This window comes from Pleurodeles waltl, chromosome 12 (assembly GCF_031143425.1).
Source record: "Pleurodeles waltl isolate 20211129_DDA chromosome 12, aPleWal1.hap1.20221129, whole genome shotgun sequence".
NCBI classification, from domain to species: Eukaryota; Metazoa; Chordata; class Amphibia; order Caudata; family Salamandridae; genus Pleurodeles; species Pleurodeles waltl.
The window spans coordinates 122,960,619-122,982,985 of record NC_090451.1 but is presented as its reverse complement, the minus strand read 5'-3'; the positions used below and the strand labels follow the sequence as shown (position 1 = coordinate 122,982,985).

The 22,367-nt window shown below is 47.6% G+C and overlaps 3 non-coding genes across 3 annotated transcripts; all 3 read left to right on the top strand.

Annotated features, from left to right (window-relative positions):
• Positions 1–4,287: 4,287 nt before the first annotated feature.
• TRNAI-AAU (transfer RNA isoleucine (anticodon AAU)) lies at positions 4,288–4,361 on the top strand. Its single transcript has one exon. It is a non-coding gene; the product is annotated as a tRNA-Ile (tRNA).
• A 6,952-nt stretch (positions 4,362–11,313) lies between these two features.
• Positions 11,314–11,387, top strand: TRNAI-AAU (transfer RNA isoleucine (anticodon AAU)). The gene has a single exon. It is a non-coding gene; the product is annotated as a tRNA-Ile (tRNA).
• A 6,952-nt stretch (positions 11,388–18,339) lies between these two features.
• Positions 18,340–18,413, top strand: TRNAI-AAU (transfer RNA isoleucine (anticodon AAU)). Its single transcript has one exon. It is a non-coding gene; the product is annotated as a tRNA-Ile (tRNA).
• Positions 18,414–22,367: the final 3,954 nt, after the last annotated feature.

Sequence of the window (22,367 nt, the reverse complement as noted above, 5' to 3'; positions counted from 1 at the left end):
AATATATTTCTGTTCTTTGCAGCAGGCATATTAACCCTCTATGCTACTTTATGGCAAGTCACTCACAACCACCGCACACAACCCCCCCGAAGCAAATGGAGCAAAATATCAACGGATCAGCTGATTTCCACCCTCGCCCGGGCCCCACCCCCTGGGACCCAGGACCTCAACACAGCCACCACCAACCTGCATCGCTGGATAGAACACTGCGGCAACACCCTCGTACCGCTCAAAGAACCCCCAAACACCCTCCACAGAATCAAGGACAGCTGGTTCACCCCAGCCATACAGGAATCCAAACGGCTATGTCGCAGAATGGAAAAAACCTGGCACCTTGAACCTACCAACTCCAACCACATTGCTTTCAAAGATGCCATACGCAAACACCACCAACTGGTCCGCATCACTAAAAGGTCCCATTTCAAAAACCGCATTGACACCAACGCTCACAACAGTAAAGAGCTCTTCGGCATCATCAAAGAGCTCTCCACTCCCAGAACCTGCTCCAACGAACCCCCGCCATCACAGGAGTTCTGCAACTCACTTGCAACCCACTTCCGTTGAAAGATAGAAGAAATCCACAACAGCTTCAACCCCCAGACCCACCAGCTGACTACAAACACCCACGGACCCCACGCCCAAAGCAACACCCACCTCCTAGACACCTGGACCCCCGTCAACATAGAAGACACCGCCAACACCATGGCCTCCATCCACTCCGTATCACCATCGGACCCCTGCCCACACAATATCTTCAATAAAGCAAACATCATCATTGCTCCCCACCTCTGCAACACCATCAACAGCTCCTTCGAGTCAGCCACCTTCCCAGAAAGATAGGAGCACGCAGAAGTCAACGTCCTGCTGAAGAAACCAAAGGCAGACCCAGACGACCCCAAGAACTACCGGCCGATCTCCCTCTTCCCCTTCCCAGCCAAGGTCATCGAAAAAAAAACGTGAACAGCCAACTATCCCGGTTCTTGGAAGACAGCAAGGTGCTCAACACCTCCCAATCCGGATTCCGCAAAACCCACAGCACAGAGACCACACTTATTGCTGCCACAGACGACATCAGGACCATGCTCGACGAAGGAGAAACAGCAGCACTCATCCTCCTGGACCTCTCCGCAGCCTTCGACACGGTATGCCATCATACTCTCCGCACACGCCTCCACAACACTGGAATCCACGACAAGGCACTCGACCGGATCTCGTCATTTCTCGCAGGCAGAACCCAGAGAGTCCGGCTCCCACCGTTCCTGTCAGAAGCCTCCAGAATCATCTGTGGCGTCCCCCAAGGATCATCGCTCAGCCCCACGCTCTTCAATGTTTACATGGCCCCCCTCGCCAACATCGCACAAATCCACCACATCAGCATGGTTTTCTACGCAGACGACACTCAGCTCATCCTCTCCCTCACAAAAGACCCTACAACTGCAAAGAACAACCTCCACAACGGACTTCACACCATCGCCAGCTGGATGGAATCAAGCCGCCTCAAGTTAAACACAGACAAAACAGAAATCCTCACCTTTGGCACCAACCCCTCAGCATGGAACGACTCCTGGTGGCCCACCTCCCTAGGATTCGCACCCTCACACACGCACGCAACCTGGGATTCATCTTGGACCCCACACTCAGCATGACTCAGCAGGTCAACGCCATCTCCTCTGCCTGCTACAACACTCTCCGCATGCTCTGCAAGATCTTCATGTGGATCCCCGTCAAAACCAGGAAAACCGTCACCCACGCCCTGGTTAGCAGCCGGTTGGACTATGGAAATGCCCCATATGCAGGAACAACAACCAAACTCCAAACAAAGCTGCAAAGAATCCAGAACGCATCTGCCCGCCTCATTCTTGACGTCCCACGCCGCAACCACATCTCCCCCCACCTCAGAGATCTACACTGGCTAACAAAATCGAAAAGGATCACCTTCATGCTCCTCATCCACGCACACAAGGCCCTCCACGACACAGGTCCAGCCTACCCAAATGACAGACTCACCTTCCACACTCCCACCCGCAATCTTCGTTCCGCCAGCCTCGTCCTCGCCTCCGTCCCCCGCATCCTCCGCACCACCGCCGGAGGAACATCCTTCTCTTACCTAGCCGCCAAGACCTGGAACTCCCTACCACTCCATCTTCGCCAGACTGAAGACCTCTTGACGTTCAGAAAACGCCTCAACACATTGTTTAAATGACCAGTAGCTCCCCCACCCCAGCGCCTTGAGACCCTAACACAAGGAACTTTTCAGAAGGTGGTTTTAAATGACAAGTTTCATAAGTCATTGCTAAACACAGTGCCCCTTGAGGTCAGCGCCCCCAATCCAGGTCAGCATGTGGTGCGGCCGCACCGCCCTAAAGCCGGCCCTGCATAAATTATACAGCTGTATAATGCATTGTACAGGCTAAAGCAGTGAGGGTTATTGCTTATGAGGTTTAGGAATCACATATCACCAATACTTGTAGACATTTTATGTTAAGAGTGACAGTCAGGAGAAACACTGTGATTGTGGTTGTTTATACTAATAAGTCTTTAGTACTTCCCAAAGAAACTCTTCTTTGCAATGTTAGAATAACATATTGTGGGTAAAAACCCAATAAGGATTTAAACTCAAGTCAATCCTGGTAAATAGAACACAGTGCTAGATTAGAAGGCTTGCAACGTTTGAACAGGAAGTACCAAAATTACCTCAGTGCTCAAAGCAGTAGCCCACTTACCTATCTAAATGTAACAAAAATAAAAAAAAATCTGTGATCTGCATGTTACATAATGTGCTTGGAAGCAGCCACATTAACCTTCTATGCTACTCTATGAGTCAAAACATTGACTGGATAAAACAAAGAATTCTCCCAAGATTGCAAGATATCTTACTACTATTATAATGCTCTCAGAACTGCTGGGCACACAGTGATTGCTATAGCATGCGTCTTAACCCTGCAAGATGTTTTAAAATGCAGCCTCTCTGTGACCAATTAAGTAATGCAGAACAGCTATACTTTCACATATGTCCTTGTTTCCAGTCTCTTTGTAGCAGAAGTTTTTTAGTAGATGTATACGTTGACTGTCAGACTCTGCTTTTCAAACTCCGCCCCTCGTGACTATCTCCTTTCCTTTGCCTGACCATAACTGCTAAGTTATGGGTTCCCGGAGTAAATGTTTTCCAATTTCAGCACCAGTTGAGCCCTTTCAAATGTTCAGTAAGTACCGTCTTGCCATATCAGACCAGACTGCTGAGCTTCATGGAAGGATAGCATATAAATTACATTTCTTCTCTCTTCTGCAGAGTGCAGAAGAATTAGATGGAAGCAAGCCTGTGGTCTGCAGGGGTTGGGTGAGCCACTGAAGTTTCGAACCAGAGGCCTGGCTCTGCTCAAGGTCCTCTTGGAATCTCAAGCTCAAAACGAGCCAGGTATTCATATGGCTTTTGTCTGATTCATGCTCTCCCTCACAAGTCAAGAATTAAAAGAAAGCATAAATCATTATTGTTAAAAAGGAGAGCTATCCATTTAATGGCTGAATTATGTCATGTGAAACAGATCTTGGGATCAGTCATGGCTTCTGGCTTGACCAAATATTGTGATTTTAGGCAAATATTTTATTTCACTGAACCCCTTTTTTTCATTATCGCATCAAAAGACTTCATCAAGTATGTGAGTTGAGGGTGTACACTGTACAAAAATCTCTTGTATTTCATTTGATGGACTATAATGTTCCTTCATTTGCAGTAAGAATCGAGCCCATGTTTAGGTCTAGATGGTAAGTGACTTGCCTCTTAGTACACTAATAGCATTTGTTTATCAGTGGGATGATGTAGTGCCTTTTCACAATAAACCAGATTAACTGTTTGCAGACATGTACATTAGTAGTGACTATAGCCTGGAAAATGTATTGGGAGGTCAGGCGACAGTCCCCTCCTGAATGACGGTGATGATATTGCCAGTGATGAGCTAAACGGGGCAAAGGTCACATGATGTCATTTTTGGAGACATCGACATGATGCTAAATCATCAAGAATGTAAACAAAAAAAGAATCCTCTTTTTGATGAGAGAATGTGGGTGAGTATGTCTGTGTCCTTGCAGGTTTGGTAGCAGCATTGTTTGGTGTTTAGTGGTGACCCTAGCAGACTTCCACGCTGCTTTTGAGTAGTAGACAAGGCAATTGAACTTCTTGGCACAGTTAAGCTTATGAATGTATACTTTTCAACTGTAAACTACTGAACAGGGGGAACTGTTGAGCCGTGTCTCACGTACTTAAGTGAACATTTTGTGGGGTCACGCATTGGCCGGTTAGCTCAGTTGGTTAGAGCGTGGTGCTAATAACGCCAAGGTCGCGGGTTCGATCCCCGTACGGGCCAAGGGTTACATTTTAGGAAAAGCTCTAACGCCATTTTACCACTAATGTATGGCCTCCTAATTCGTGTTGTTTTACTACCGTAAACATATATCCATGCAGAACGGCACACATTTCAAAACAGGAGGATGGAAATACAGAAAGAGAAGAACATGCAAGTCGTGCTTAAACCGGGACGTGAGGGGGTGAAAGTAGAGAGTGCCTTTGAAAGACATATGTTGGGTGCAGGGCTTTGAATACTGGGATGGGGAGAGAAGGAACATCCGCAGAGAGCAAAATAGAGAAACACCTGCGGCAACCAGCCCGAAACCTCGCAGTGTTGTGATATGCAAATCATTCTTGCACTGCATTCAATACAACGGCAGTAACTGGGAGCACCAAATAATCTGATGGCTTCAAGACGGAGAGCAAGGTGTATTGTATTGTTGTAATTGCATTTACATAGCGTTTAGCACCCTGACGAAGCGCTTTATTGTGGTCAAGTAAAGGTTAGGAGTGAGGAGACCCGTGGAGGGGGGTTGTTTCACAGAATTTCAGTTTGACGTGCAGGTGCTACTAGCGGAAGAAGCTAAATTATGAGGTTGTAAAAGTTAAGGCAATTTGTGATAAACGTAGGTGACAGGAATCAGGGGCTTGAGGCGAGAATGGTGTGTGATGCGGATGTGGCCAGAGTGAAGCCGATACCCAGATTCTGGTCCGATGATGAAACACCCAGAAGTGAGCGTTTACTGAGCAATAGATGATCCGACACTGCATACCTCAAGGTGAAGTCTCATCTCAAAGGTCCCTGGACGCTTACAACCTCCAGTCCAGAGACACTGCACCTTCTCACCTCTAGAGACACCACTCGCCTCCCAGCACCCTGCCTCTCCCCCACTTAAAGAAAGGCTGCAAGTTCTCACCCACAGGGACAGGGCATCACTCCTACCGTATGGCATCCTGCACACCAGCCATCCACATAGACTAAGCATGACTCCCCCACGGATAGGGATTATGCACCAGTTCTGCCTCCAGGGACCCTACAGTTCCTATCCCAGGGACCCCGCACGCCCGTGCTTACCTCCTCAACCCCTATCTTCAGAGACACTACACTTCCCCACCTCATGGACCCTGTACCTCTCTTATATATAGACACCCAACACCTCTGTCACCAACAGGGACCCTGCACATTCAGCAGCTTCAGAGGAAGTCCATCTCTCAGGGACCCTGCACCTTCCACACCCCAGGGATTCTCAAGTTCCCTTCCTACAGGAACCACGTACCTCTAGAGGTCTTGCATCCCGACCTTTATGCATCCTGCATACCGAGGAACCTTGCACAGGTCTCATTCCTGAGAACATTCACCCTCAGAGACCCTAAACCTCTCTCCAGGTACCCTGCTCCTCCTCTCCACCACCACCACCGTGGACCTTGGACCTCCTGCACTCCCACACCTCCAAAGACAAAAGACCCTGGGCTTTTGCCCCACCAGGGACACTATGACACCCTAAAGCTAATTCGCACTAAGACGCCTTGGCTATTGCGTGCTTTACAAAAGTTATACTTTACTTATTTACTTTACTTCCCTTACTTATTTACTTACATAACTTACTTACCTTACATACCTACCTTACTTATTTTACTTGACTTATTTATTGTTCTTGCTTACCTTACACTTCTGTAGGTTTTTTGTAGGTTTGCATGGCCCTTCCTCTGCTCCTCCTTATTTTCCCCTTAAACCATCCATGTTGAAGTAGATTGCCCATATTTTTTAATCTGTCCAAATAACAGTTACACCTGTATAGTACATTTCCAAGTGTAATTATTTTGGCACTCGCTGGGCAAAAGAGTATGTTAGGTTTAGGTCGGCTTTATTCCTTGTGAAGTGCCAGATAGCTGCACAGGAGCAGTCGCTGTTAAACGTGATGGCGGTAGTTTGGGGTTTTGCTTGAGAGTTTAGCGCAGGGGGAACATCCTCTGCAGCCCCTTGATAATTGAAGAGTAAGGGTGGGACTGAGGGTGCAACACAGACTTGGGTGATGTGGTCCCCGTTTTCTAAGCGTTTGAAAACGTTCAGTGCAGCAGCTTGTAAGTGGGCTTTCTTATTAACTCCTTCAGCAAGGCTTAAACAAAGGCCGACTAAAAGCGCTATTAGCCCTCTTTTTGTTTGAGTTTAATACTGGATGGAAGTTAATGGAGTTGAACACCTAGGCACCGAAGCAATGGAAGAAAACAACGGGACACACCATGTTATCTCTTCGCAAGTACCTAAGAGAAGCTAGGATTTAGAAGCAAGTTTGTAACTTTTTTGAGCTCCAAATGTAAGAGATCTGCTAGCGCTGTAAAAATGCAAGATTTAACCGCCTGTATGACTAATTACGCAAATATTGATATAAATGGCATTTTTTTTAATTTGTATTCTTTTATAGCACTATTTGTCCCAGTGTATGCTGACAAAGCAATTTACATCAAGCACACATGCACAATAAATTCAGAGTCGGTTTATCGCTGGTGGTGCCCTGTGCGGCAGTCCTTTTTGGCATCCCCCCCCATGACCATCTCCTCGGATTCACTCACTAGCACCCACAAATGTGACTCTCATCTCTCCGTAGCCCCCTTTTACATGCATTCATTTGTTTTAATGTGCTGGTAAAGGCTGGCGTTACTATCACTCTAAGCTATCCACATAAAATATATTTCTGTTCTTTGCAGCAGGCATATTAACCCTCTATGCTACTTTATGGCAAGTCACTCACAACCACCGCACACAACCCCCCCGAAGCAAATGGAGCAAAATATCAACGGATCAGCTGATTTCCACCCTCGCCCGGGCCCCACCCCCTGGGACCCAGGACCTCAACACAGCCACCACCAACCTGCATCGCTGGATAGAACACTGCGGCAACACCCTCGTACCGCTCAAAGAACCCCCAAACACCCTCCACAGAATCAAGGACAGCTGGTTCACCCCAGCCATACAGGAATCCAAACGGCTATGTCGCAGAATGGAAAAAACCTGGCACCTTGAACCTACCAACTCCAACCACATTGCTTTCAAAGATGCCATACGCAAACACCACCAACTGGTCCGCATCACTAAAAGGTCCCATTTCAAAAACCGCATTGACACCAACGCTCACAACAGTAAAGAGCTCTTCGGCATCATCAAAGAGCTCTCCACTCCCAGAACCTGCTCCAACGAACCCCCGCCATCACAGGAGTTCTGCAACTCACTTGCAACCCACTTCCGTTGAAAGATAGAAGAAATCCACAACAGCTTCAACCCCCAGACCCACCAGCTGACTACAAACACCCACGGACCCCACGCCCAAAGCAACACCCACCTCCTAGACACCTGGACCCCCGTCAACATAGAAGACACCGCCAACACCATGGCCTCCATCCACTCCGTATCACCATCGGACCCCTGCCCACACAATATCTTCAATAAAGCAAACATCATCATTGCTCCCCACCTCTGCAACACCATCAACAGCTCCTTCGAGTCAGCCACCTTCCCAGAAAGATAGGAGCACGCAGAAGTCAACGTCCTGCTGAAGAAACCAAAGGCAGACCCAGACGACCCCAAGAACTACCGGCCGATCTCCCTCTTCCCCTTCCCAGCCAAGGTCATCGAAAAAAAAACGTGAACAGCCAACTATCCCGGTTCTTGGAAGACAGCAAGGTGCTCAACACCTCCCAATCCGGATTCCGCAAAACCCACAGCACAGAGACCACACTTATTGCTGCCACAGACGACATCAGGACCATGCTCGACGAAGGAGAAACAGCAGCACTCATCCTCCTGGACCTCTCCGCAGCCTTCGACACGGTATGCCATCATACTCTCCGCACACGCCTCCACAACACTGGAATCCACGACAAGGCACTCGACCGGATCTCGTCATTTCTCGCAGGCAGAACCCAGAGAGTCCGGCTCCCACCGTTCCTGTCAGAAGCCTCCAGAATCATCTGTGGCGTCCCCCAAGGATCATCGCTCAGCCCCACGCTCTTCAATGTTTACATGGCCCCCCTCGCCAACATCGCACAAATCCACCACATCAGCATGGTTTTCTACGCAGACGACACTCAGCTCATCCTCTCCCTCACAAAAGACCCTACAACTGCAAAGAACAACCTCCACAACGGACTTCACACCATCGCCAGCTGGATGGAATCAAGCCGCCTCAAGTTAAACACAGACAAAACAGAAATCCTCACCTTTGGCACCAACCCCTCAGCATGGAACGACTCCTGGTGGCCCACCTCCCTAGGATTCGCACCCTCACACACGCACGCAACCTGGGATTCATCTTGGACCCCACACTCAGCATGACTCAGCAGGTCAACGCCATCTCCTCTGCCTGCTACAACACTCTCCGCATGCTCTGCAAGATCTTCATGTGGATCCCCGTCAAAACCAGGAAAACCGTCACCCACGCCCTGGTTAGCAGCCGGTTGGACTATGGAAATGCCCCATATGCAGGAACAACAACCAAACTCCAAACAAAGCTGCAAAGAATCCAGAACGCATCTGCCCGCCTCATTCTTGACGTCCCACGCCGCAACCACATCTCCCCCCACCTCAGAGATCTACACTGGCTAACAAAATCGAAAAGGATCACCTTCATGCTCCTCATCCACGCACACAAGGCCCTCCACGACACAGGTCCAGCCTACCCAAATGACAGACTCACCTTCCACACTCCCACCCGCAATCTTCGTTCCGCCAGCCTCGTCCTCGCCTCCGTCCCCCGCATCCTCCGCACCACCGCCGGAGGAACATCCTTCTCTTACCTAGCCGCCAAGACCTGGAACTCCCTACCACTCCATCTTCGCCAGACTGAAGACCTCTTGACGTTCAGAAAACGCCTCAACACATTGTTTAAATGACCAGTAGCTCCCCCACCCCAGCGCCTTGAGACCCTAACACACGGAACTTTTCAGAAGGTGGTTTTAAATGACAAGTTTCATAAGTCATTGCTAAACACAGTGCCCCTTGAGGTCAGCGCCCCCAATCCAGGTCAGCATGTGGTGCGGCCGCACCGCCCTAAAGCCGGCCCTGCATAAATTATACAGCTGTATAATGCATTGTACAGGCTAAAGCAGTGAGGGTTATTGCTTATGAGGTTTAGGAATCACATATCACCAATACTTGTAGACATTTTATGTTAAGAGTGACAGTCAGGAGAAACACTGTGATTGTGGTTGTTTATACTAATAAGTCTTTAGTACTTCCCAAAGAAACTCTTCTTTGCAATGTTAGAATAACATATTGTGGGTAAAAACCCAATAAGGATTTAAACTCAAGTCAATCCTGGTAAATAGAACACAGTGCTAGATTAGAAGGCTTGCAACGTTTGAACAGGAAGTACCAAAATTACCTCAGTGCTCAAAGCAGTAGCCCACTTACCTATCTAAATGTAACAAAAATAAAAAAAAATCTGTGATCTGCATGTTACATAATGTGCTTGGAAGCAGCCACATTAACCTTCTATGCTACTCTATGAGTCAAAACATTGACTGGATAAAACAAAGAATTCTCCCAAGATTGCAAGATATCTTACTACTATTATAATGCTCTCAGAACTGCTGGGCACACAGTGATTGCTATAGCATGCGTCTTAACCCTGCAAGATGTTTTAAAATGCAGCCTCTCTGTGACCAATTAAGTAATGCAGAACAGCTATACTTTCACATATGTCCTTGTTTCCAGTCTCTTTGTAGCAGAAGTTTTTTAGTAGATGTATACGTTGACTGTCAGACTCTGCTTTTCAAACTCCGCCCCTCGTGACTATCTCCTTTCCTTTGCCTGACCATAACTGCTAAGTTATGGGTTCCCGGAGTAAATGTTTTCCAATTTCAGCACCAGTTGAGCCCTTTCAAATGTTCAGTAAGTACCGTCTTGCCATATCAGACCAGACTGCTGAGCTTCATGGAAGGATAGCATATAAATTACATTTCTTCTCTCTTCTGCAGAGTGCAGAAGAATTAGATGGAAGCAAGCCTGTGGTCTGCAGGGGTTGGGTGAGCCACTGAAGTTTCGAACCAGAGGCCTGGCTCTGCTCAAGGTCCTCTTGGAATCTCAAGCTCAAAACGAGCCAGGTATTCATATGGCTTTTGTCTGATTCATGCTCTCCCTCACAAGTCAAGAATTAAAAGAAAGCATAAATCATTATTGTTAAAAAGGAGAGCTATCCATTTAATGGCTGAATTATGTCATGTGAAACAGATCTTGGGATCAGTCATGGCTTCTGGCTTGACCAAATATTGTGATTTTAGGCAAATATTTTATTTCACTGAACCCCTTTTTTTCATTATCGCATCAAAAGACTTCATCAAGTATGTGAGTTGAGGGTGTACACTGTACAAAAATCTCTTGTATTTCATTTGATGGACTATAATGTTCCTTCATTTGCAGTAAGAATCGAGCCCATGTTTAGGTCTAGATGGTAAGTGACTTGCCTCTTAGTACACTAATAGCATTTGTTTATCAGTGGGATGATGTAGTGCCTTTTCACAATAAACCAGATTAACTGTTTCCAGACATGTACATTAGTAGCGACTATAGCCTGGAAAATGTATTGGGAGGTCAGGCGACAGTCCCCTCCTGAATGACGGTGATGATATTGCCAGTGATGAGCTAAACGGGGCAAAGGTCACATGATGTCATTTTTGGAGACATCGACATGATGCTAAATCATCAAGAATGTAAACAAAAAAAGAATCCTCTTTTTGATGAGAGAATGTGGGTGAGTATGTCTGTGTCCTTGCAGGTTTGGTAGCAGCATTGTTTGGTGTTTAGTGGTGACCCTAGCAGACTTCCACGCTGCTTTTGAGTAGTAGACAAGGCAATTGAACTTCTTGGCACAGTTAAGCTTATGAATGTATACTTTTCAACTGTAAACTACTGAACAGAGGGACGTGTTGAGCCGTGTCTCACGTACTTAAGTGAACATTTTGTGGGGTCACGCATTGGCCGGTTAGCTCAGTTGGTTAGAGCGTGGTGCTAATAACGCCAAGGTCGCGGGTTCGATCCCCGTACGGGCCAAGGGTTACATTTTAGGAAAAGCTCTAACGCCATTTTACCACTAATGTATGGCCTCCTAATTCGTGTTGTTTTACTACCGTAAACATATATCCATGCAGAACGGCACACATTTCAAAACAGGAGGATGGAAATACAGAAAGAGAAGAACATGCAAGTCGTGCTTAAACCGGGACGTGAGGGGGTGAAAGTAGAGAGTGCCTTTGAAAGACATATGTTGGGTGCAGGGCTTTGAATACTGGGATGGGGAGAGAAGGAACATCCGCAGAGAGCAAAATAGAGAAACACCTGCGGCAACCAGCCCGAAACCTCGCAGTGTTGTGATATGCAAATCATTCTTGCACTGCATTCAATACATCGGCAGTAACTGGGAGCACCAAATAATCTGATGGCTTCAAGACGGAGAGCAAGGTGTATTGTATTGTTGTAATTGCATTTACATAGCGTTTAGCACCCTGACGAAGCGCTTTATTGTGGTCAAGTAAAGGTTAGGAGTGAGGAGACCCGTGGAGGGGGGTTGTTTCACAGAATTTCAGTTTGACGTGCAGGTGCTACTAGCGGAAGAAGCTAAATTATGAGGTTGTAAAAGTTAAGGCAATTTGTGATAAACGTAGGTGACAGGAATCAGGGGCTTGAGGCGAGAATGGTGTGTGATGCGGATGTGGCCAGAGTGAAGCCGATACCCAGATTCTGGTCCGATGATGAAACACCCAGAAGTGAGCGTTTACTGAGCAATAGATGATCCGACACTGCATACCTCAAGGTGAAGTCTCATCTCAAAGGTCCCTGGACGCTTACAACCTCCAGTCCAGAGACACTGCACCTTCTCACCTCTAGAGACACCACTCGCCTCCCAGCACCCTGCCTCTCCCCCACTTAAAGAAAGGCTGCAAGTTCTCACCCACAGGGACAGGGCATCACTCCTACCGTATGGCATCCTGCACACCAGCCATCCACATAGACTAAGCATGACTCCCCCACGGATAGGGATTATGCACCAGTTCTGCCTCCAGGGACCCTACAGTTCCTATCCCAGGGACCCCGCACGCCCGTGCTTACCTCCTCAACCCCTATCTTCAGAGACACTACACTTCCCCACCTCATGGACCCTGTACCTCTCTTATATATAGACACCCAACACCTCTGTCACCAACAGGGACCCTGCACATTCAGCAGCTTCAGAGGAAGTCCATCTCTCAGGGACCCTGCACCTTCCACACCCCAGGGATTCTCAAGTTCCCTTCCTACAGGAACCACGTACCTCTAGAGGTCTTGCATCCCGACCTTTATGCATCCTGCATACCGAGGAACCTTGCACAGGTCTCATTCCTGAGAACATTCACCCTCAGAGACCCTAAACCTCTCTCCAGGTACCCTGCTCCTCCTCTCCACCACCACCACCGTGGACCTTGGACCTCCTGCACTCCCACACCTCCAAAGACAAAAGACCCTGGGCTTTTGCCCCACCAGGGACACTATGACACCCTAAAGCTAATTCGCACTAAGACGCCTTGGCTATTGCGTGCTTTACAAAAGTTATACTTTACTTATTTACTTTACTTCCCTTACTTATTTACTTACATAACTTACTTACCTTACATACCTACCTTACTTATTTTACTTGACTTATTTATTGTTCTTGCTTACCTTACACTTCTGTAGGTTTTTTGTAGGTTTGCATGGCCCTTCCTCTGCTCCTCCTTATTTTCCCCTTAAACCATCCATGTTGAAGTAGATTGCCCATATTTTTTAATCTGTCCAAATAACAGTTACACCTGTATAGTACATTTCCAAGTGTAATTATTTTGGCACTCGCTGGGCAAAAGAGTATGTTAGGTTTAGGTCGGCTTTATTCCTTGTGAAGTGCCAGATAGCTGCACAGGAGCAGTCGCTGTTAAACGTGATGGCGGTAGTTTGGGGTTTTGCTTGAGAGTTTAGCGCAGGGGGAACATCCTCTGCAGCCCCTTGATAATTGAAGAGTAAGGGTGGGACTGAGGGTGCAACACAGACTTGGGTGATGTGGTCCCCGTTTTCTAAGCGTTTGAAAACGTTCAGTGCAGCAGCTTGTAAGTGGGCTTTCTTATTAACTCCTTCAGCAAGGCTTAAACAAAGGCCGACTAAAAGCGCTATTAGCCCTCTTTTTGTTTGAGTTTAATACTGGATGGAAGTTAATGGAGTTGAACACCTAGGCACCGAAGCAATGGAAGAAAACAACGGGACACACCATGTTATCTCTTCGCAAGTACCTAAGAGAAGCTAGGATTTAGAAGCAAGTTTGTAACTTTTTTGAGCTCCAAATGTAAGAGATCTGCTAGCGCTGTAAAAATGCAAGATTTAACCGCCTGTATGACTAATTACGCAAATATTGATATAAATGGCATTTTTTTTAATTTGTATTCTTTTATAGCACTATTTGTCCCAGTGTATGCTGACAAAGCAGTTTACATCAAGCACACATGCACAATAAATTCAGAGTCGGTTTATCGCTGGTGGTGCCCTGTGCGGCAGTCCTTTTTGGCATCCCCCCCCATGACCATCTCCTCGGATTCACTCACTAGCACCCACAAATGTGACTCTCATCTCTCCGTAGCCCCCTTTTACATGCATTCATTTGTTTTAATGTGCTGGTAAAGGCTGGCGTTACTATCACTCTAAGCTATCCACATAAAATATATTTCTGTTCTTTGCAGCAGGCATATTAACCCTCTATGCTACTTTATGGCAAGTCACTCACAACCACCGCACACAACCCCCCCGAAGCAAATGGAGCAAAATATCAACGGATCAGCTGATTTCCACCCTCGCCCGGGCCCCACCCCCTGGGACCCAGGACCTCAACACAGCCACCACCAACCTGCATCGCTGGATAGAACACTGCGGCAACACCCTCGTACCGCTCAAAGAACCCCCAAACACCCTCCACAGAATCAAGGACAGCTGGTTCACCCCAGCCATACAGGAATCCAAACGGCTATGTCGCAGAATGGAAAAAACCTGGCACCTTGAACCTACCAACTCCAACCACATTGCTTTCAAAGATGCCATACGCAAACACCACCAACTGGTCCGCATCACTAAAAGGTCCCATTTCAAAAACCGCATTGACACCAACGCTCACAACAGTAAAGAGCTCTTCGGCATCATCAAAGAGCTCTCCACTCCCAGAACCTGCTCCAACGAACCCCCGCCATCACAGGAGTTCTGCAACTCACTTGCAACCCACTTCCGTTGAAAGATAGAAGAAATCCACAACAGCTTCAACCCCCAGACCCACCAGCTGACTACAAACACCCACGGACCCCACGCCCAAAGCAACACCCACCTCCTAGACACCTGGACCCCCGTCAACATAGAAGACACCGCCAACACCATGGCCTCCATCCACTCCGTATCACCATCGGACCCCTGCCCACACAATATCTTCAATAAAGCAAACATCATCATTGCTCCCCACCTCTGCAACACCATCAACAGCTCCTTCGAGTCAGCCACCTTCCCAGAAAGATAGGAGCACGCAGAAGTCAACGTCCTGCTGAAGAAACCAAAGGCAGACCCAGACGACCCCAAGAACTACCGGCCGATCTCCCTCTTCCCCTTCCCAGCCAAGGTCATCGAAAAAAAAACGTGAACAGCCAACTATCCCGGTTCTTGGAAGACAGCAAGGTGCTCAACACCTCCCAATCCGGATTCCGCAAAACCCACAGCACAGAGACCACACTTATTGCTGCCACAGACGACATCAGGACCATGCTCGACGAAGGAGAAACAGCAGCACTCATCCTCCTGGACCTCTCCGCAGCCTTCGACACGGTATGCCATCATACTCTCCGCACACGCCTCCACAACACTGGAATCCACGACAAGGCACTCGACCGGATCTCGTCATTTCTCGCAGGCAGAACCCAGAGAGTCCGGCTCCCACCGTTCCTGTCAGAAGCCTCCAGAATCATCTGTGGCGTCCCCCAAGGATCATCGCTCAGCCCCACGCTCTTCAATGTTTACATGGCCCCCCTCGCCAACATCGCACAAATCCACCACATCAGCATGGTTTTCTACGCAGACGACACTCAGCTCATCCTCTCCCTCACAAAAGACCCTACAACTGCAAAGAACAACCTCCACAACGGACTTCACACCATCGCCAGCTGGATGGAATCAAGCCGCCTCAAGTTAAACACAGACAAAACAGAAATCCTCACCTTTGGCACCAACCCCTCAGCATGGAACGACTCCTGGTGGCCCACCTCCCTAGGATTCGCACCCTCACACACGCACGCAACCTGGGATTCATCTTGGACCCCACACTCAGCATGACTCAGCAGGTCAACGCCATCTCCTCTGCCTGCTACAACACTCTCCGCATGCTCTGCAAGATCTTCATGTGGATCCCCGTCAAAACCAGGAAAACCGTCACCCACGCCCTGGTTAGCAGCCGGTTGGACTATGGAAATGCCCCATATGCAGGAACAACAACCAAACTCCAAACAAAGCTGCAAAGAATCCAGAACGCATCTGCCCGCCTCATTCTTGACGTCCCACGCCGCAACCACATCTCCCCCCACCTCAGAGATCTACACTGGCTAACAAAATCGAAAAGGATCACCTTCATGCTCCTCATCCACGCACACAAGGCCCTCCACGACACAGGTCCAGCCTACCCAAATGACAGACTCACCTTCCACACTCCCACCCGCAATCTTCGTTCCGCCAGCCTCGTCCTCGCCTCCGTCCCCCGCATCCTCCGCACCACCGCCGGAGGAACATCCTTCTCTTACCTAGCCGCCAAGACCTGGAACTCCCTACCACTCCATCTTCGCCAGACTGAAGACCTCTTGACGTTCAGAAAACGCCTCAACACATTGTTTAAATGACCAGTAGCTCCCCCACCCCAGCGCCTTGAGACCCTAACACAAGGAACTTTTCAGAAGGTGGTTTTAAATGACAAGTTTCATAAGTCATTGCTAAACACAGTGCCCCTTGAGGTCAGCGCCCCCAATCCAGGTCAGCATGTGGTGCGGCCGCACCGCCCTAAAGCCGGCCCTGCATAAATTATACAGCTGTATAATGCATTGTACAGGCTAAAGCAGTGAGGGTTATTGCTTATGAGGTTTAGGAATCACATATCACCAATACTTGTAGACATTTTATGTTAAGAGTGACAGTCAGGAGAAACACTGTGATTGTGGTTGTTTATACTAATAAGTCTTTAGTACTTCCCAAAGAAACTCTTCTTTGCAATGTTAGAATAACATATTGTGGGTAAAAACCCAATAAGGATTTAAACTCAAGTCAATCCTGGTAAATAGAACACAGTGCTAGATTAGAAGGCTTGCAACGTTTGAACAGGAAGTACCAAAATTACCTCAGTGCTCAAAGCAGTAGCCCACTTACCTATCTAAATGTAACAAAAATAAAAAAAAATCTGTGATCTGCATGTTACATAATGTGCTTGGAAGCAGCCACATTAACCTTCTATGCTACTCTATGAGTCAAAACATTGACTGGATAAAACAAAGAATTCTCCCAAGATTGCAAGATATCTTACTACTATTATAATGCTCTCAGAACTGCTGGGCACACAGTGATTGCTATAGCATGCGTCTTAACCCTGCAAGATGTTTTAAAATGCAGCCTCTCTGTGACCAATTAAGTAATGCAGAACAGCTATACTTTCACATATGTCCTTGTTTCCAGTCTCTTTGTAGCAGAAGTTTTTTAGTAGATGTATACGTTGACTGTCAGACTCTGCTTTTCAAACTCCGCCCCTCGTGACTATCTCCTTTCCTTTGCCTGACCATAACTGCTAAGTTATGGGTTCCCGGAGTAAATGTTTTCCAATTTCAGCACCAGTTGAGCCCTTTCAAATGTTCAGTAAGTACCGTCTTGCCATATCAGACCAGACTGCTGAGCTTCATGGAAGGATAGCATATAAATTACATTTCTTCTCTCTTCTGCAGAGTGCAGAAGAATTAGATGGAAGCAAGCCTGTGGTCTGCAGGGGTTGGGTGAGCCACTGAAGTTTCGAACCAGAGGCCTGGCTCTGCTCAAGGTCCTCTTGGAATCTCAAGCTCAAAACGAGCCAGGTATTCATATGGCTTTTGTCTGATTCATGCTCTCCCTCACAAGTCAAGAATTAAAAGAAAGCATAAATCATTATTGTTAAAAAGGAGAGCTATCCATTTAATGGCTGAATTATGTCATGTGAAACAGATCTTGGGATCAGTCATGGCTTCTGGCTTGACCAAATATTGTGATTTTAGGCAAATATTTTATTTCACTGAACCCCTTTTTTTCATTATCGCATCAAAAGACTTCATCAAGTATGTGAGTTGAGGGTGTACACTGTACAAAAATCTCTTGTATTTCATTTGATGGACTATAATGTTCCTTCATTTGCAGTAAGAATCGAGCCCATGTTTAGGTCTAGATGGTAAGTGACTTGCCTCTTAGTACACTAATAGCATTTGTTTATCAGTGGGATGATGTAGTGCCTTTTCACAATAAACCAGATTAACTGTTTGCAGACATGTACATTAGTAGTGACTATAGCCTGGAAAATGTATTGGGAGGTCAGGCGACAGTCCCCTCCTGAATGACGGTGATGATATTGCCAGTGATGAGCTAAACGGGGCAAAGGTCACATGATGTCATTTTTGGAGACATCGACATGATGCTAAATCATCAAGAATGTAAACAAAAAAAGAATCCTCTTTTTGATGAGAGAATGTGGGTGAGTATGTCTGTGTCCTTGCAGGTTTGGTAGCAGCATTGTTTGGTGTTTAGTGGTGACCCTAGCAGACTTCCACGCTGCTTTTGAGTAGTAGACAAGGCAATTGAACTTCTTGGCACAGTTAAGCTTATGAATGTATACTTTTCAACTGTAAACTACTGAACAGAGGGAAGTGTTGAGCCGTGTCTCACGTACTTAAGTGAACATTTTGTGGGGTTACGCATTGGCCGGTTAGCTCAGTTGGTTGGAGCGTGGTGCTAATAACGCCAAGGTCGCGGGTTCGATCCCCGTACGGGCCAAGGGTTACATTTTAGGAAAAGCTCTAACGCCATTTTACCACTAATGTATGGCCTCCTAATTCGTGTTGTTTTACTACCGTAAACATATATCCATGCAGAACGGCACACATTTCAAAACAGGAGGATGGAAATACAGAAAGAGAAGAACATGCAAGTCGTGCTTAAACCGGGACGTGAGGGGGTGAAAGTAGAGAGTGCCTTTGAAAGACATATGTTGGGTGCAGGGCTTTGAATACTGGGATGGGGAGAGAAGGAACATCCGCAGAGAGCAAAATAGAGAAACACCTGCGGCAACCAGCCCGAAACCTCGCAGTGTTGTGATATGCAAATCATTCTTGCACTGCATTCAATACAACGGCAGTAACTGGGAGCACCAAATAATCTGATGGCTTCAAGACGGAGAGCAAGGTGTATTGTATTGTTGTAATTGCATTTACATAGCGTTTAGCACCCTGACGAAGCGCTTTATTGTGGTCAAGTAAAGGTTAGGAGTGAGGAGACCCGTGGAGGGGGGTTGTTTCACAGAATTTCAGTTTGACGTGCAGGTGCTACTAGCGGAAGAAGCTAAATTATGAGGTTGTAAAAGTTAAGGCAATTTGTGATAAACGTAGGTGACAGGAATCAGGGGCTTGAGGCGAGAATGGTGTGTGATGCGGATGTGGCCAGAGTGAAGCCGATACCCAGATTCTGGTCCGATGATGAAACACCCAGAAGTGAGCGTTTACTGAGCAATAGATGATCCGACACTGCATACCTCAAGGTGAAGTCTCATCTCAAAGGTCCCTGGACGCTTACAACCTCCAGTCCAGAGACACTGCACCTTCTCACCTCTAGAGACACCACTCGCCTCCCAGCACCCTGCCTCTCCCCCACTTAAAGAAAGGCTGCAAGTTCTCACCCACAGGGACAGGGCATCACTCCTACCGTATGGCATCCTGCACACCAGCCATCCACATAGACTAAGCATGACTCCCCCACGGATAGGGATTATGCACCAGTTCTGCCTCCAGGGACCCTACAGTTCCTATCCCAGGGACCCCGCACGCCCGTGCTTACCTCCTCAACCCCTATCTTCAGAGACACTACACTTCCCCACCTCATGGACCCTGTACCTCTCTTATATATAGACACCCAACACCTCTGTCACCAACAGGGACCCTGCACATTCAGCAGCTTCAGAGGAAGTCCATCTCTCAGGGACCCTGCACCTTCCACACCCCAGGGATTCTCAAGTTCCCTTCCTACAGGAACCACGTACCTCTAGAGGTCTTGCATCCCGACCTTTATGCATCCTGCATACCGAGGAACCTTGCACAGGTCTCATTCCTGAGAACATTCACCCTCAGAGACCCTAAACCTCTCTCCAGGTACCCTGCTCCTCCTCTCCACCACCACCACCGTGGACCTTGGACCTCCTGCACTCCCACACCTCCAAAGACAAAAGACCCTGGGCTTTTGCCCCACCAGGGACACTATGACACCCTAAAGCTAATTCGCACTAAGACGCCTTGGCTATTGCGTGCTTTACAAAAGTTATACTTTACTTATTTACTTTACTTCCCTTACTTATTTACTTACATAACTTACTTACCTTACATACCTACCTTACTTATTTTACTTGACTTATTTATTGTTCTTGCTTACCTTACACTTCTGTAGGTTTTTTGTAGGTTTGCATGGCCCTTCCTCTGCTCCTCCTTATTTTCCCCTTAAACCATCCATGTTGAAGTAGATTGCCCATATTTTTTAATCTGTCCAAATAACAGTTACACCTGTATAGTACATTTCCAAGTGTAATTATTTTGGCACTCGCTGGGCAAAAGAGTATGTTAGGTTTAGGTCGGCTTTATTCCTTGTGAAGTGCCAGATAGCTGCACAGGAGCAGTCGCTGTTAAACGTGATGGCGGTAGTTTGGGGTTTTGCTTGAGAGTTTAGCGCAGGGGGAACATCCTCTGCAGCCCCTTGATAATTGAAGAGTAAGGGTGGGACTGAGGGTGCAACACAGACTTGGGTGATGTGGTCCCCGTTTTCTAAGCGTTTGAAAACGTTCAGTGCAGCAGCTTGTAAGTGGGCTTTCTTATTAACTCCTTCAGCAAGGCTTAAACAAAGGCCGACTAAAAGCGCTATTAGCCCTCTTTTTGTTTGAGTTTAATACTGGATGGAAGTTAATGGAGTTGAACACCTAGGCACCGAAGCAATGGAAGAAAACAACGGGACACACCATGTTATCTCTTCGCAAGTACCTAAGAGAAGCTAGGATTTAGAAGCAAGTTTGTAACTTTTTTGAGCTCCAAATGTAAGAGATCTGCTAGCGCTGTAAAAATGCAAGATTTAACCGCCTGTATGACTAATTACGCAAATATTGATATAAATGGCATTTTTTTTAATTTGTATTCTTTTATAGCACTATTTGTCCCAGTGTATGCTGACAAAGCAATTTACATCAAGCACACATGCACAATAAATTCAGAGTCGGTTTATCGCTGGTGGTGCCCTGTGCGGCAGTCCTTTTTGGCATCCCCCCCCATGACCATCTCCTCGGATTCACTCACTAGCACCCACAAATGTGACTCTCATCTCTCCGTAGCCCCCTTTTACATGCATTCATTTGTTTTAATGTGCTGGTAAAGGCTGGCGTTACTATCACTCTAAGCTATCCACATAAAATATATTTCTGTTCTTTGCAGCAGGCATATTAACCCTCTATGCTACTTTATGGCAAGTCACTCACAACCACCGCACACAACCCCCCCGAAGCAAATGGAGCAAAATATCAACGGATCAGCTGATTTCCACCCTCGCCCGGGCCCCACCCCCTGGGACCCAGGACCTCAACACAGCCACCACCAACCTGCATCGCTGGATAGAACACTGCGGCAACACCCTCGTACCGCTCAAAGAACCCCCAAACACCCTCCACAGAATCAAGGACAGCTGGTTCACCCCAGCCATACAGGAATCCAAACGGCTATGTCGCAGAATGGAAAAAACCTGGCACCTTGAACCTACCAACTCCAACCACATTGCTTTCAAAGATGCCATACGCAAACACCACCAACTGGTCCGCATCACTAAAAGGTCCCATTTCAAAAACCGCATTGACACCAACGCTCACAACAGTAAAGAGCTCTTCGGCATCATCAAAGAGCTCTCCACTCCCAGAACCTGCTCCAACGAACCCCCGCCATCACAGGAGTTCTGCAACTCACTTGCAACCCACTTCCGTTGAAAGATAGAAGAAATCCACAACAGCTTCAACCCCCAGACCCACCAGCTGACTACAAACACCCACGGACCCCACGCCCAAAGCAACACCCACCTCCTAGACACCTGGACCCCCGTCAACATAGAAGACACCGCCAACACCATGGCCTCCATCCACTCCGTATCACCATCGGACCCCTGCCCACACAATATCTTCAATAAAGCAAACATCATCATTGCTCCCCACCTCTGCAACACCATCAACAGCTCCTTCGAGTCAGCCACCTTCCCAGAAAGATAGGAGCACGCAGAAGTCAACGTCCTGCTGAAGAAACCAAAGGCAGACCCAGACGACCCCAAGAACTACCGGCCGATCTCCCTCTTCCCCTTCCCAGCCAAGGTCATCGAAAAAAAAACGTGAACAGCCAACTATCCCGGTTCTTGGAAGACAGCAAGGTGCTCAACACCTCCCAATCCGGATTCCGCAAAACCCACAGCACAGAGACCACACTTATTGCTGCCACAGACGACATCAGGACCATGCTCGACGAAGGAGAAACAGCAGCACTCATCCTCCTGGACCTCTCCGCAGCCTTCGACACGGTATGCCATCATACTCTCCGCACACGCCTCCACAACACTGGAATCCACGACAAGGCACTCGACCGGATCTCGTCATTTCTCGCAGGCAGAACCCAGAGAGTCCGGCTCCCACCGTTCCTGTCAGAAGCCTCCAGAATCATCTGTGGC